Below are 14,079 nucleotides of genomic sequence, written 5' to 3' on the forward strand. Positions count from 1 at the left end.
AAGAAGGTAGCAGGAGGGGAAGAATGAAGGGGGGGAAATCGGAGGGGGAGACGAACCATGAGAGACGATGGACTCTGAGAAACAAACTGAGGGTTCTAGAGGGGAGGGGGGTGGGGGGATGGGTTAGCCTGGTGGTGGGTATTGAGGAGGGCACGTTCTGCATGGAGCACTGGGTGTTATGCACAAACAATGAATCATGGAACACTACATCTAAAACTAATGATGTAATGTATGGGGATTAACATAAGAATAAAAAAAAAAAAAGAGAAAACACATCCCGATTTGAATTTCACAACCTCCTTCCCTTGCCAGTTGTATAGTGCTAACAAGAAACAAAATGTGTGTGTCTTATTTAACCCTAAAATAGGAGAACATCTTCAGAATATAGACTTTGTATATTCAGTTACCTACCCCAAAACAGAGACATGATTCTTATATTCTCAATCATCAAGAAACATTTCTATTGAGTGTAATTATTCAGAGTGACAAGTGATGGTATCATTAGCGGAAAAAAAGCCTATTAGGTGGACCAGTAACCATTTCACTTGTATTTGTGATCACCAAGTAATCACATCATTTTTTACTTAAATGTAAAAGAGAAAAATAACTTACTGACTTTCAAGTCCATTTCTCATTTCCTCCGTAGAGTATTCATTTCTAAACTAAGCAGAAGACTTCTTAAAAAGACACACATATATTTCAATGAAAGTACAGGTTGTCGTCATTGGCTAGAAGCCAATGAGAGAGGCTGTGTGTTTATTTAGCCGTTTGCAAATCCAGTACCAGGCATGTGATATAAAAGATTAAAAGCCTCTCTTATTTGTAAATACCATACTATCCTTCAAAATGGTGAAAAGCCCAGGAAATCTAAGTCAGTGGAGTAGTACCGAAAAATATATGTAACCTGCCCGAATTGCAAGGGAGGGCTGGGACGTGGGACACAGGTCTGTCTGCCTGTTGGCTACTGGACGAAATCTGACTTCACTAGGGACCAAACTGGCATGTAGCGTTCAGGAAGATAACTTCCCCCTTGTAGACCTGGGCTGTTTTAATGAATTATTTCAGGAAACCCTCAGTTGGACCTCGTCTGCCCTGCTGTACAGGACATGAAGATTTCGAGGCAAAGACTTGATTTGGTGACTAACCAAAATGTTTAATAATGTCACCAGTTCCAGGCTTTTCCACTGTCCTCAACAGTGCAGTGGGACTGGTCAGGCCAGTCTTCCAAGGACGGGGACGGACAACTGTTTCTGGGCATGTGGGAATGTCCCCCTCATCAGCAAGGGCACGGCTGCCTGCAGGCTCTTAGAAGCACTGCACAAACTCTTTTGGCTTAGGGATTTTAAACAGCTCTCATTCTCTTCCTCAATTCACAGTCTGAGCACCTGTGAAGGAACTGTCACGTGAATCGCAGAACTGCGAACAGGGTGAAGTGCCGGGGCGTCCTACTTGCCCGGAGACCGTGCCTGTAGCTATTTGGCAGCTCAGGGCAGATGGCTAGTTTGGAGAGCAAGGAGAAAGACAAGGAAGAAAAAGGGAGGAAGGAAAAGATTTTAACAAATCCAAGTCCTCTCCCCAGCTGGGGCTGAAGAAAGTAGAACCAGGGCAAATCATTGGGAGTTAGGGTCCTACATGGTTTTTGATATTCAGCTTCCTTTCTCAGTTTTGTGTGTTTCTACACACTGGTCAGTCTCTGGGTGGTCTCGAGTTTCTCTTTGTACTTTGAGGTCCTGGATTCAAAGTTGATTATTCTGGGAATACCTAAGGTTGTGTTGTTGCTGGGACTTTGATAAAGGTTGGAAATGAAACCGTGGGGATTCTAGATGCCATGGAACCCGGGGCTTGTTGTGCATCTATCTGAATAACTGTGTCACTTAGGCGATAACACCAGAGTCATACTCCCCCCTTTTTATTGCTCTTCCGTTTGTTAACAGCTCATAACATCAGTGTTTCTGCCACTGAAAGGTATTTGACTCTATTGATATTAAATGTTGGTCTTACGTAGAAAGAATCAAAGGGCTAAGGAATAAAATACATAAACTATATGTAATTGCTTTGCTAATTAAGGTTTATGTGGTGCCCACATGTAGACATTGATATGTGCATGCATCCTTTCTTCTTTTCTTTCCTCCTTCCTTCCTCCCTCCTTCCCTCCCTTCCTTCTCTCTCTTCCTTCCTCCCTTCCATCCTTCCTTCCTTCCCTCCCTTCCTCCCTCCCTCCCTCCCTCCCTCCCTCCTTCCTTCCTTCTGTCAACTCTCAAACTACAAAAATCAATTCTGCAAAGTCCTATTTCTTTTATGATTTACTTTGCTCATTCCTAGGGTAGTCAGTTCAGTCAAGTAATTAATATAATGACAGTAATACTACCTCTATATTTATTGATCACATTTTCTGCTAGATATGGTGCTTTGCGCTTTACAGAGAATAGCTTATTTAGTCATTATGATATCTCTAGGAGTGGGTATCATTATACCCATTTTCTAGGGAAGCAGACCAAGTCTTAGAGAAATCAAGTAATTTGCTGAAGATCATCCAGTTGGTAAATGATATAATAAGATTTGAACCTAAATTAGTAAACTCAAGATCTTGGCCACTGTAAATATTGATTTTCAGGTTATATTTGCAAGCAAAGGCTTAGATGCTGAAGGAAGTAGAGAAGCAGTATAAAGAGGAAAAGTCTCTTGCCTTAAGCTTATAATCCACTAAAATGAGGCTTAAATCTCCACTGTGAAATGATATTTTTGTCCCCATTGCATGGGACAAATCCTTATGATTTCCTTTTTACTGTTAGGAACTCATCCATTCAAGTCAAAAACTCCGAGTCTAAGCCTTTACAGGGCATGGACAGAGACTTTTCTGTTTTTCCTTATCATATGAGTACATTTTCCTGCCTGCAAATGACATTTAATAGAGTTGCCTGATTATATCTGGATCAATTTTACTTAGTAAAAAGACAACAGGCAAGGATTCGCTAACCAGTGTCTTAATATATCGAGTTCAATTCCCATTCTGACCTCTCCCACTAACGAAAATGTTTCTACCAGATTTGATCTCAAGCTAGAGAGGTGAAGGAGTTCTTTCATCAGTATACCATAGCCATACCAATTGGGTTTGTTTTGCTAATTAAGTTTGACATAGATTAATGTAAACATTATTTTGGACACATATGAAGTAAAGATGGCAAGAGATGACTCAGATGTAAAAAGACTGGCAGGGGGAAGGATAATCCACAAAATTGGTAAATTACTCATAAATAATCAAGAACTGAATACAATGTAACAATATGTGTTCATTTCTACTAATAAATAAGCTATCATTATGCTCTCTTCACTCTCCATTTGGGTCGAATTATTTCTCTGCTCTATTTCCACTCCTACTGATACTTATTTGCTGTGATTTCTTCCAGTTTTGACTCTATCTTGTGGCTCTAATCTTGTCTCTAGGTAAATTGCAAGCCAGTAAATATGTTCCAGTACTGTTTATTGTAATTCTTGCCTTTATGCCAGGTGTCAAGAGAAGGGACTTCTTTTATTAATGTATCTGTCTGGATATGTGCTAATAGGAGCCCTAATACACTTTGATTATGGTTGGTTGAGTCTGACAGATTCAGTTTGGTTCATTCAATTTGTTTTGGCCTTTCTACATACTAACAATGCCACACAGCTAATTATAGTAGTTTTCTACTCATCTTGTTGACCTGACACATAGTAGCAAATGGACCAGAATTTTCTATCCAGTCTGAAGCTATATGTATACAAGAACAATACATTCTCATAAGAAGTGAAAATCTTAGTCATCTGGAAGTTTGGGTTCCATGATGCCAAAGAGAGCAGGACACCAGGAGCTAGAATCAACCGGGGACATGCATGCCCATATTCATGTCTACATTGTCTTCCCGTTGCAATGTGTAGCCATTGTTTTGGGTATGTGATTGTCCTTCCAGGTGTCAATAATATTTTGCTATGGTTGAATATTGGAAAACTTTTCATAATAGTTTTGTGATTTCTACTCAGCTCAAGCATGCAGAACACATTTCTTCCACTTACTTTGCTAACAAGAGAGATTGGAGTGTGTTTTAAAGAAATCTGTTTGTGTTTCTGTTGATCTTCCTTCAGTCCTACTGGAACAAGATGTAGTGTGGGGAATCCTTGTTGTGTCAACCACAAAGCAAAAGACCTTCTAGTGGATGATTGGGAAGGAAGGTGGGAGGAGAGAAGCATGCCTCATAGGGTTCATGTTTATCTTGTCGGATCCTCTCAGGGAAGAAGTCCTGGGATAAGAACAAAGCTTATTGGTTGTCCTTGCTGTGCCATGAGATTTCACCAGCTCCCTTCACTGCAGGTTTTTTTGTCTTTCTACACCAGTGTCTTTACCTTGTATTTCAGCCGAAGTCCTTTCTACCCAGGGGGAGAACCAAGACAGAAAATGGAGCAAGTGTTTTTAATTTTGAGACCTCAGACCAAACTATAGAAGTCTGCTCTAACTGGAAATCTGAAGAAATAAAATAGGAATGTTGTTCAGTAGAGGGAATGGAAAACACGGCTTTGCTGGTTTTCATAGGAAGGCTTTCTGGATAGCTTCATTGAGACCTGACTACCTGAGAGATTCATCCTTGAAACTTGAGGATTCATAGTGTTCTGGGGTTTATATGATAATGAAGGGACAGTTTGTCAATCTAGGGGACTCCGTCATTCAATTTTTATCTGAGTGCTGTAGACACAGGTTTACAGTATGAGACCCCGGGACTGCTTTCTAATGTTGAAGGAGCATTGGAGGAAGAGTATGATTCTGAGCAATTACAACTGACCCTTTTTCATTTTTAAGTGAATTCATTCCCTTTATTATAATAGCTTCCATTTTGAAATAGTTACTGTGTTTTTGCATAGTGTAAGATGCATAGTAATTTTAACAAATTTTGAAAAGAAAAGAATAAAGATCTAAATAGAAATCACCTATATACTAACCAGCCATGGATAATCAATAAATGTATTTTAGTATATTTTCTTATAGTCATTTGCCTAATATGTATGTATAGTAAGTAAAATGAAAAAAATTCCCATGATATCATGTTAACAAAACTGAAAATATAACATAATTTCCATTTGCAAAATACATATACAAAATGTATATTTTACAGATTGAAATTATGTCGTATCTTGGGTTTTCATTAATATTATATTTTATAGTATATATGTATAATATAGTATAAAATACACACATATATGTTTATACACATACACACAGGTATGTATTTTGCAAATGAAAATTATGTGTATCTTATAGAATTTACTTAACATTATAATTTATTTAATTACTTAGGTGTTTTAAGAAGCATTGTTGTCCACACCTCTGTTTATTGCCTTAAAAGTAATTCCTAAAAGTAGAGATACCATCTCAAAGGGCAAAGCCACTTTCAAGGTTCTTGAGGGAGTGTTACCAGATGTTTTCTATTTCCTTTTAAAATATTTTTGTATTGCAAAAACTCTCTTTAAAGGCTCCAAGCAAAAATTATTGATAATCCCATCTCGAAATCACTATTTTATTTGGCTATGTCACCTCTGGTCCTTGTTCATGAACGTATTTTATTATTATTTCCATTAATACAATGGATAGAATTTTTTCTACTTTTTCTTGTTCTTGGGTTAGGCATAGTTTCTATTATACTATGGTCTTTGTCTTTCTTCCTCCTCCTTCCTTCTTTTTGCTTTGCCTGTACCCCTTTAGAGAAATCAATAAATCCAGTTTGGTGTGTGTCCTCTACTCCTTTTTCTATGCTCACACACCCTATACAGACACATACACTGATATCCAAGGGAATGGATCCTACTTATCTTAAAATGTACAATCAGGCTATATACACAGTGTATTTGTGTGTGTGTGTGTGTGTATGTGTGTGTGTTACTCTGTATCTTGGTTTTCTCACTTTGAAATATATCTTGGAGACTCTGAGAAAGTTAGATCTATTTTATTCTTTTCAGTAGTTGTATGAGATATGAATTTGCTAACATTTACTCAAGTATTCTGCTATCAATAGGCTTTCTTTTGTGAAAAATGTTTTCAACACATAAGAAAGTGCTGTCACTACAAATATTTGTAGATACATATTCTTAGCTATTGGTGGTTTTATTTTTATGGTTTAGTTCCCAGAAATAGAATTGCTGGTTCAAAGGGTATGTGTATTTTAAATTTTAATGGGTTTTCCCGTATTATTTTCTAAAAATATTATAGCAAATCACATTCCCCACCAGCAATGTTTAAGAAAATTATTTTCCTTATATTTCCACTAGTGCTTTTATTTTTCCACTTTCTAATTTTTGCTAATCTGGTGAGTAAGCATTATTAATTTAATTTTAATGTTCTTGACTTCTAATGAGGTTGAGTGTTCATATTATCGCTATTCCTTTGGATTCTTATCTGTCAATTACTGATGTGTATCCTTGGCCCATTTCCCTCAATATAGGTGCTTTTTTCTTATTAATGTGCAAAAGCTCTTTGAATATTGTAGATTTTTTTGTCACATTAGTTGCTATATCTTTTCCCACCAATAATTTGTTCTTTCATTTTATTTTTATAATTTTCTGCCCTAAATTTTAAAAATAGTCTTATGATATCACATCTCTCTCTCTTCCTTTACAGAATCTGGATTTTACATCTTAGTTTAAAAGGTCTTCCCACCTGTTTTCTTAAAATTTCCTCTCATTTAAATTCCTATTTCTATTTTTTCTTTTTAGGGTGTTAATATTTTTTCCATCTGGAATTTGCTTCTATACAGAGGTAGAGGGTCCAACTGTATTTTCTTTTAAATGGAAAGCCAATTGTTTAAGCATCATATATTTAATAAACTGTCTTTTCTTTAGTGAATTATATTTCCATATATATTAGTGTCTGTTCTTTCAATTCTTTTTCTCTAGTCTACTGATCTATTTTTCTACTTATAGGCCTGGACATATTGCTGTTGAGTATAATAGCTGTGGAGTATATTTTAATCTGTGGCAAGTTGATGTCTCCTACTCATTCTTCTTCTTTTTCATGGTTTTAGACTAGTTTTCAACATTTAGACTTCCATATGAAAATTAAAGAAATTCTATTAAAAACTAATCAAACAAATAGGAGCAAAGCATACTGGGTTTATGATTGTGATTGACTTAAATGTATGTTCTCATTTTCAGTGGTTTGACAGTTTTGTGGTCTTTATCTTTGTTAGAACTTGTGTTAGGTTCTTCCATAGGATTAATCTTCATGTTGGTCTTGTATCTTTCTTGTCATGTTTCCTTCTGGAGTACGAGGAATAACACTGGAAGGAAGTATGTCAAACCATTAACATTTGCTGGCCCTGGTGGTAGGATTATGAATGTATTATTTTTGCTTCTTCCACTTTTCTATATTTTCCAACTTTTCCATATGGATCATGTCTTATTTTTATAATGGTTAAGAGGTTAAGAAAGTTCACTTTTTTTAAAAAAAGATTTTATTTATTTATTTGAGAGAGAGAGAGAGAGTACAAGCACAAGTGTGTGTGACGGGGGAGCAGATGGGGAGGGTGAAGCAGACTACCTGCTGCGCAGGTATCCCCATGCAGGGCTCTATCCCAGGACCCTGGGATCATGACCTGAGCCAAAGGCAGATGTTTAACTGACTGAGTCACCCAGGCGCCCCAATAAAGCTTACTTTTAAATGGAATGGGGATAATAATATCATGGAAAATTATATATACAAGAGTTTCACATGGAATTCTGCTATTATCTCCCTGGATCAATCAGTGATTCTTAGGGAGGAAAGGTGGTGGGACATAGGGAGAAGCTCTTGGTTTAGTGTTATGTATGCAATTTAAAAAAACATTTTCTTTATTATGTCACCATTTTAACCTAGCACTTAGCTGGTATCTAGGAGCACTCTGAACATTTGATGAATGAATGAAGGTTATAAAACATTTTAGCAAAATGTAACATTTTGTATTTGGAAAACAAATAAAAAATCTATTGTTTTCTTAATGTGAAATAAGAAAATGAAACTCAATAAGAATATCTCATTGGTTAGTGGGAATATACAAAAGATACATGTTCTCTTCTATGAGTCAGTAATAAGAAGTTGTATTGAGAAAGCCAATTCTCTCCCAAGGCTTCTATCTGGAGCATGAGATTCATCTATTTATACAAAGGATGAGAAATACTGCATTGGATTTCGATGAGGAGTTACATCTTGTCATCTTAGTACCTAGCACAGAGACTAGCACTTAGTAAGTACTCACAGAGTATTGATAAACTAATTTTAAAAATTGCATTACTTTTGGTGACCAAAGAATTGAGTATTATTAGGCTTCTCATTTTTGAAACATAGATTAGATTTCTGCATTTCTACCTATTACTGAAATATTATACTAGTGAGAAAAATTATACAAGGTCTGGGAGAAAAAAATGCACATCTGTCTTTGCCAAGTGGCTGAATGTGGGGGTGATGGAGTGGTTTTACTACCTAAATTACTGAAAAACAGGTTATGGTGCCCCAAGGAAGTCCTTGTTGCTTGCTGATAATTAGTAGTGTTTGTTTAAATCATGCTGTTTTTTGGGGCCTTAAAAATATCTCTCAGTTAGTTTCAACTCCAGCAGGGAAAACGAGGAGCTGAGGAGAGTGGAATGCTGCCCACTGTTTTGCTGGAAGGTTTAAACTTCAGTCCGCCTCTTTTCAGATGACTGCCCTTTGAAGTTCTTCTCTTAATCATCTTATTATTTTACTCCACTCTTCTTTCTTATCTTAGCCCTTCTTTCCTTCCTCCCCATCCGTGGGGATCACAGAAGCAGCCTGAATGGGTAAGAGGCAGGGAAAGGAGAAAAGAACCCATCTTCCTTGTTCTTCTTTGCTTCCTCTGCCAACTTTCTTTCATCAAGCTCTGCCTTCATCCACAACCCTAGATATAATCCAATTTTATACTGGTGATGTATTCATTCTAAAGATATTGAGCTCTTACTATGTTGAGGTAGTGTTTTGGATGCTCGGTTCCGGCAGTGAACAACACAAAGATCTAGCTTTTATGGAACTTGCATCTTGTGATGAACGGGGACAGATAATGAACAGTAAGCTTAATGAGTAGGCATAGATGTCATAGGTGGCAGGGGCTCTGGCATAGAGCAACAGGAGAGCAAGAAAAGGTGGAGGGGTTGTGTGGGTGTGGAGGGAGGATGCAGTGGGATGCTTAAGGTAAGCCTCCCTGAGAAGGAAGCTTTGAGCAAAGACATGAACAAGATGAGGAAGTGAGACACTGGATATTCGGGGAAGGAATTTTCAGGCAGAGGGAAGAGCCAGTGCTGTGCCTTGAGGTAGAAACATTCCTCCTAGGAGGCAATGTGCTTTGGAGCCCAGCAAGGGAGAGGTCAGGGGGGTCAGGGAAGAGGGGGGCAGGTGAACTGCTTTTTAATTGGGGAGTTCAAAAGTTATTGCTTTGACTAAGTTTAAATTAAAACTTACTCAAGTATGTTTTCATAGAGTTGTTTTTTTTTTAAAGATTTTATTTATTTATTTGACAGGCACAGCGAGAGAGGGAGCACAAGCAGGGGGAGTGGGAGAGGGAAAAGTAGGCTTCCCGCAGAGCAGGGAGCCCGATGCAGGGCTCGATCCCAGGACCCCGGGATCATGACTTGAGCCAAAGGCAGACGCTTAAGGACTGAGCCACCCAGGTGCCCTTGTTTTCATACAGTTTATAAAAGTCACTTTCAGGTGAAAACTTGATTGGCAAGCCAACTGCTATGTGGGTAACCTTCCCTCAGAGTTCTACTTAAATTTTGTTTTGTAAATTTTTCTTCCTTTTAAATTTACCAATAGAGAAATGAATTAGAAGAGCCAAAATCAAAGCAGATTTGTCCCAGAGCTACTGAGATACAAATACACTGGAGTTGGAGACAATAGCACACTGGAGTGATCCATGCAATTCTAGAATGTGGAAAACGGATGGATGACTGGTAATCAGTTTAGCAGATCAGTTCAGGTGAAACCTAGGCCTGTGTGTAGGGGCAGCCATTAAAAAGCAACTCCATTAAACTGTGGAGCCCCGAAGGGCTTGGCATTTGGAAGCAAAAATTACCTCCCAAAGCTAGGGTTGGCATGCAGCTGAAAACAGAAGAATTGGTCGAAAATCTTTAAAAGGAGCAATGAGAGCTACAGATGCCCTCCTGATTTCAGAATCTGCCACAGTTTAGTGGAAAGGGATAAATGTCTTCTTGAAAATAGAGAAATTAAGTGAAGGCTGTCGTATCAAATGGGAGGCCCCCCCAGCTCCTTCCACCTCAATACTGACTGCGAGGCTTATATCATCCAGGCAGGAGTTGGGGTGGTCTCTGAGAAAACTAACCAACCAGTCCAAGAGAGAGGACCCTCAGAAACTGACAGTTAATTGTCTCCCATTGAGATGACTATGTCCCCACCTGATTACTCTGGAGATGCACACACAGAAATGTGATTGGACAATCAAGAATCACCAGATGACGCTGGTAACACCAAAGATAGACTCCCCTCCCCACCAACACATACTTCAGTTCTTGGAGCAACTATATAGGGTGAAGATCGTGTAATCTTCCTTGAGCTACTATTTGCCGAAAAGAATGATTGCGAGTGTTTGTGGCTAAATTCACTCCACCCCTCAGACAGATGTTTGTGAGGCAGAGAAAATCTGCTTGGTGTTAATAGCAATAGTGTTGGTCCTGGGTTCATCCTGGTCTCTGTCCCTGCTTTTTCTCATTTCCAGATATAAACCCGGACTTATTACAAATTACAACACATAGAACAAATTTATGAATCTATTTCCAAAATTCATCTTCTAGGAATCTCAGGCAACCTAGGAAATATGCTTTTGCTTAGTCATTTTAATAGCTAAGTTTCTGGATTTTAAGTATTTTATCCTATAGTGTCCGCAAAATGAAATTAGGGAACACATTTGCTGTGATTCCATGCATTTTGCCCCATATTTCATATTCAGTGTGCAGGATTTAGAAAGATCTTTCATCTCATGTGTGATCCCATGGAGGGCTTTGCCATAGATTTATTATAATTCTCCCACCTCTGGCCTTAGATCAAGGAATTGCAGACTCTTCTTCATGACAACTCATTAAATTCATATTTTTTTCCCCCTCAGGGTAATTGGTCTACTCTAAATAGTTTTGTTGATTGGAGCTTTAGCTTTTTTGTTTGCTGAACAGCCATTCATGTGTCTTGAGGTCATGTGGGGATGGAAGGTTTAATTGTGTCCCTCTAGTATTATAAAACTCTAAGAACACAGTATTTATTTAATAGAGTTTTGAGTTTTTGTTTTTTTGTTTTTTAAAGATTTTATTTTATTTATTTGACAGAGAGAGACACAGTGTGAGAGGAAACACAAGCAGGGGGAGTGGGAGAGGGAGAAACAGGCTTCCCGTTGAGCAGGGAGCCTGATACAGGGCTCGATGCCAGGACCCTGGGATCATGACCTGAGCCGAAGGCAGACGCTTAACGACTGAGCCACCCAGGTGCCCTGAGTTTTGAGTTTTTTCTTTGCTTTTCCAGGAAACTTTGCAACTGTATTCTTTGATTTGGGACTACAGAATTTCTGGTTAATGTCTCCAATTCTTAGTTTTCTGGGTAAATTCTTGGGAATTGGTAAGGCTCCCAAGATGATTGTTTGTCATACTATTCAAATTAATAGGGAAGAGGCCAGATAAATCTTAGATTTCTAAGATATTCGGCTATTGCATCTACTTGTGTTGGAACCGATGGGTTGTCTAGTTCTTATCCAGTAATTGTGGCCACATATTGTATATAAAACAAATCTCACTTGTACATGTGTATTGAACATTTCCTATGTGGAAAGCACTCTGCAAGAAGGAAGCAAAGAAAAAAATGTCTCAATATTTGTCTTCTTGGGGTGAAGACATTCTAGCTGGGGAGATGAGTTGTGAAAAGTTGAATAACAAATATTTACATAACAGATGCTATAAGAATTTGTAAATATTATTAAGAGTAGTTACATATCAAAAATTATTATAGAATTCAAGGCAAGAGAAATGAACTTGAATTTAAGAAGGAAGAACTTTTTAAAGAGTGGAATTGTGTTTGAGGACTGGATTGGGCAGAAGTAGAAGAAAAAGAGGGGTAAAAACAAAGAGGTGAAAAACCACAGGGCATATCTGATTGAGAGGAAGGAAATTAGGTGTATGGGGGTGGGGCATTGTCAATTCAAAACCTCCGGACCAGTCAGGGTGCTTGGGTTGTAAGGAGCTTAAGCCAGCTCTGGTTCACTTAGGCAGAAAAGGAATTTATGATATTGGGTCTTCTAATCCATGACTGATATAGCTTCCATTTATTTAAGCCTCATTTAATTTCTTTTTATTTTTGCTAAGTTGAAAAATTTTCTGTGTAGAAGACTTGCCAATCTTTTATTACATTTGCTCCTAGATAGTTGATACTTTTATGTTATTGTAAAAAATATTTAAAAACATATTTTAGGGGCACCTGGGTGAGTCAGTCTTTGGCTCAGGTCATGGTCCCAGGGTCCTGGGATTGAGCCCTGCATCGGGCTCCCTGCTCTGAGGGAAGCCTGCTTCTCCCTCTCCCACTCTCCCTGCTTGTGGTCCCTCTCTCGCTGTCTCTCTGTCTGTCAAATAAATAAATAAAATCTTTAAAAACAATTAAAAAAACGTATTTTAATTTCTAACTGTTGATGCTACATAGAAATACAATAGTCCTTGTATCCAGCAAATTTGCTAACTTAATTTATTAATTATAATAATTTTGCCTAGGGCACCTGGGTGGTTCAGTTGGTTAAGCGACTGCCTTCGGCTCAGGTCATGATCCTGGAGTCCCTGGATCGAGTCCCGCATCGGGCTCCCTGCTCGGCAGGGAGTCTGCTTCTCCCTCTGACCCTCCCCCCTCTCATGTGCTCTCTCTCATTCTCTCTCTCTCAAATAAATAAATAAAATCTTTAAAAAAAAATAATTTTGCCTATAAATTCTTCTGAATTTTCCTATGATACAATCATAGCATGTATGAATAATGGTGTTTTACTTTCTTCTTACTGGCCTTAAAATTTTATTCTTTTTTCTTGCCTTATTGCACCGACTATGACCTTCTAGTACAGTCTGAATAGAAGGTGATGGTGGGCATTCTTTCTTCATTGCTGATCTCAGAGGGACAGCTTTTAACATTTCACCATTAGGAGTGATGTTTATCTATCAGTTTTTGTAGATACTTAAAAAACCAGATTAAAGTAGTTAATCTTAACCAGTTAGCTAAAAGTTATTTTAAAATAATGAATTCATGTAAAGTTTAATTAACTGATTAATTTATTATAATAAATTTTATCAAATTTTTTTTCTGTATCTATTGAGTGATCGAATGAATATTGTCCTTTATTCTGTTAATATGAGGAATATGATGAATTATATTAGTTGATTTTCTTTTTTTTTTAAAGATTTTATTTATTTATTTATTTGAGAGAGAGAGAGAGAGAGAAACAGCATGAGAGGGGAGAGGGTCAGAGGGAGAAGCAGGCTCCCTGCTGAGCCGGGAGCCCGATGTGGGACTCGATCCCAGGACTCCGGGATCATGACCCGAGCTGAAGGCAGTTGCTTAACCAACTGAGCCACCCAGGCGCCCCATATTAGTTGATTTTCAAATGAATTTTTCCTTCCTGAGCTACATCCAACTTGATTGTGATATATTTTCTTTTGTCAAAGGACAAGGTGACAAATCAGACTCAGAAAAAAATAGGACTTAGGATAGGGGAAGACAGAGCCCCTTGATTAATAGTCTTTAATGGAAGAAGAGGGTTTTCCCCAAAGTCAGATCAGGAGGCAGCAAAGCTTTGTGAATAAAATCATAAGCTCTGGACTCAGACTGCTGGTTTGAAATTCTAGTTCTGTGTCTTACTTGGTGTGTGACCTTCATTCTAAGGGACTGTCTCTATAAATGAGGATAATGCTCTACTTCGTAGGTTTATATTGAGGATTAAATGATGCAACATGTTAAAGTGCATAGGTCATTCCAGACCATAGTGGATGCTTTAATTCCAGCTACTATTATTGTTTATTATGATTAGAAAAAAAATCTTATCTGAC

General features: G+C 37.9%; 1 protein-coding gene across 5 annotated transcripts in view; it reads left to right on the top strand.

Moving 5' to 3' along the window:
* ESR1 (estrogen receptor 1) overlaps positions 1-14,079 on the top strand; it is a 329,307-nt gene that overhangs the window by 12,729 nt on the left and 302,499 nt on the right. The window lies entirely within an intron of this gene.

This window comes from Leptonychotes weddellii, chromosome 8 (assembly GCF_054177405.1).
Source record: "Leptonychotes weddellii isolate Sample4059 chromosome 8, ASM5417740v2, whole genome shotgun sequence".
Lineage (NCBI taxonomy): Eukaryota > Metazoa > Chordata > Mammalia > Carnivora > Phocidae > Leptonychotes > Leptonychotes weddellii.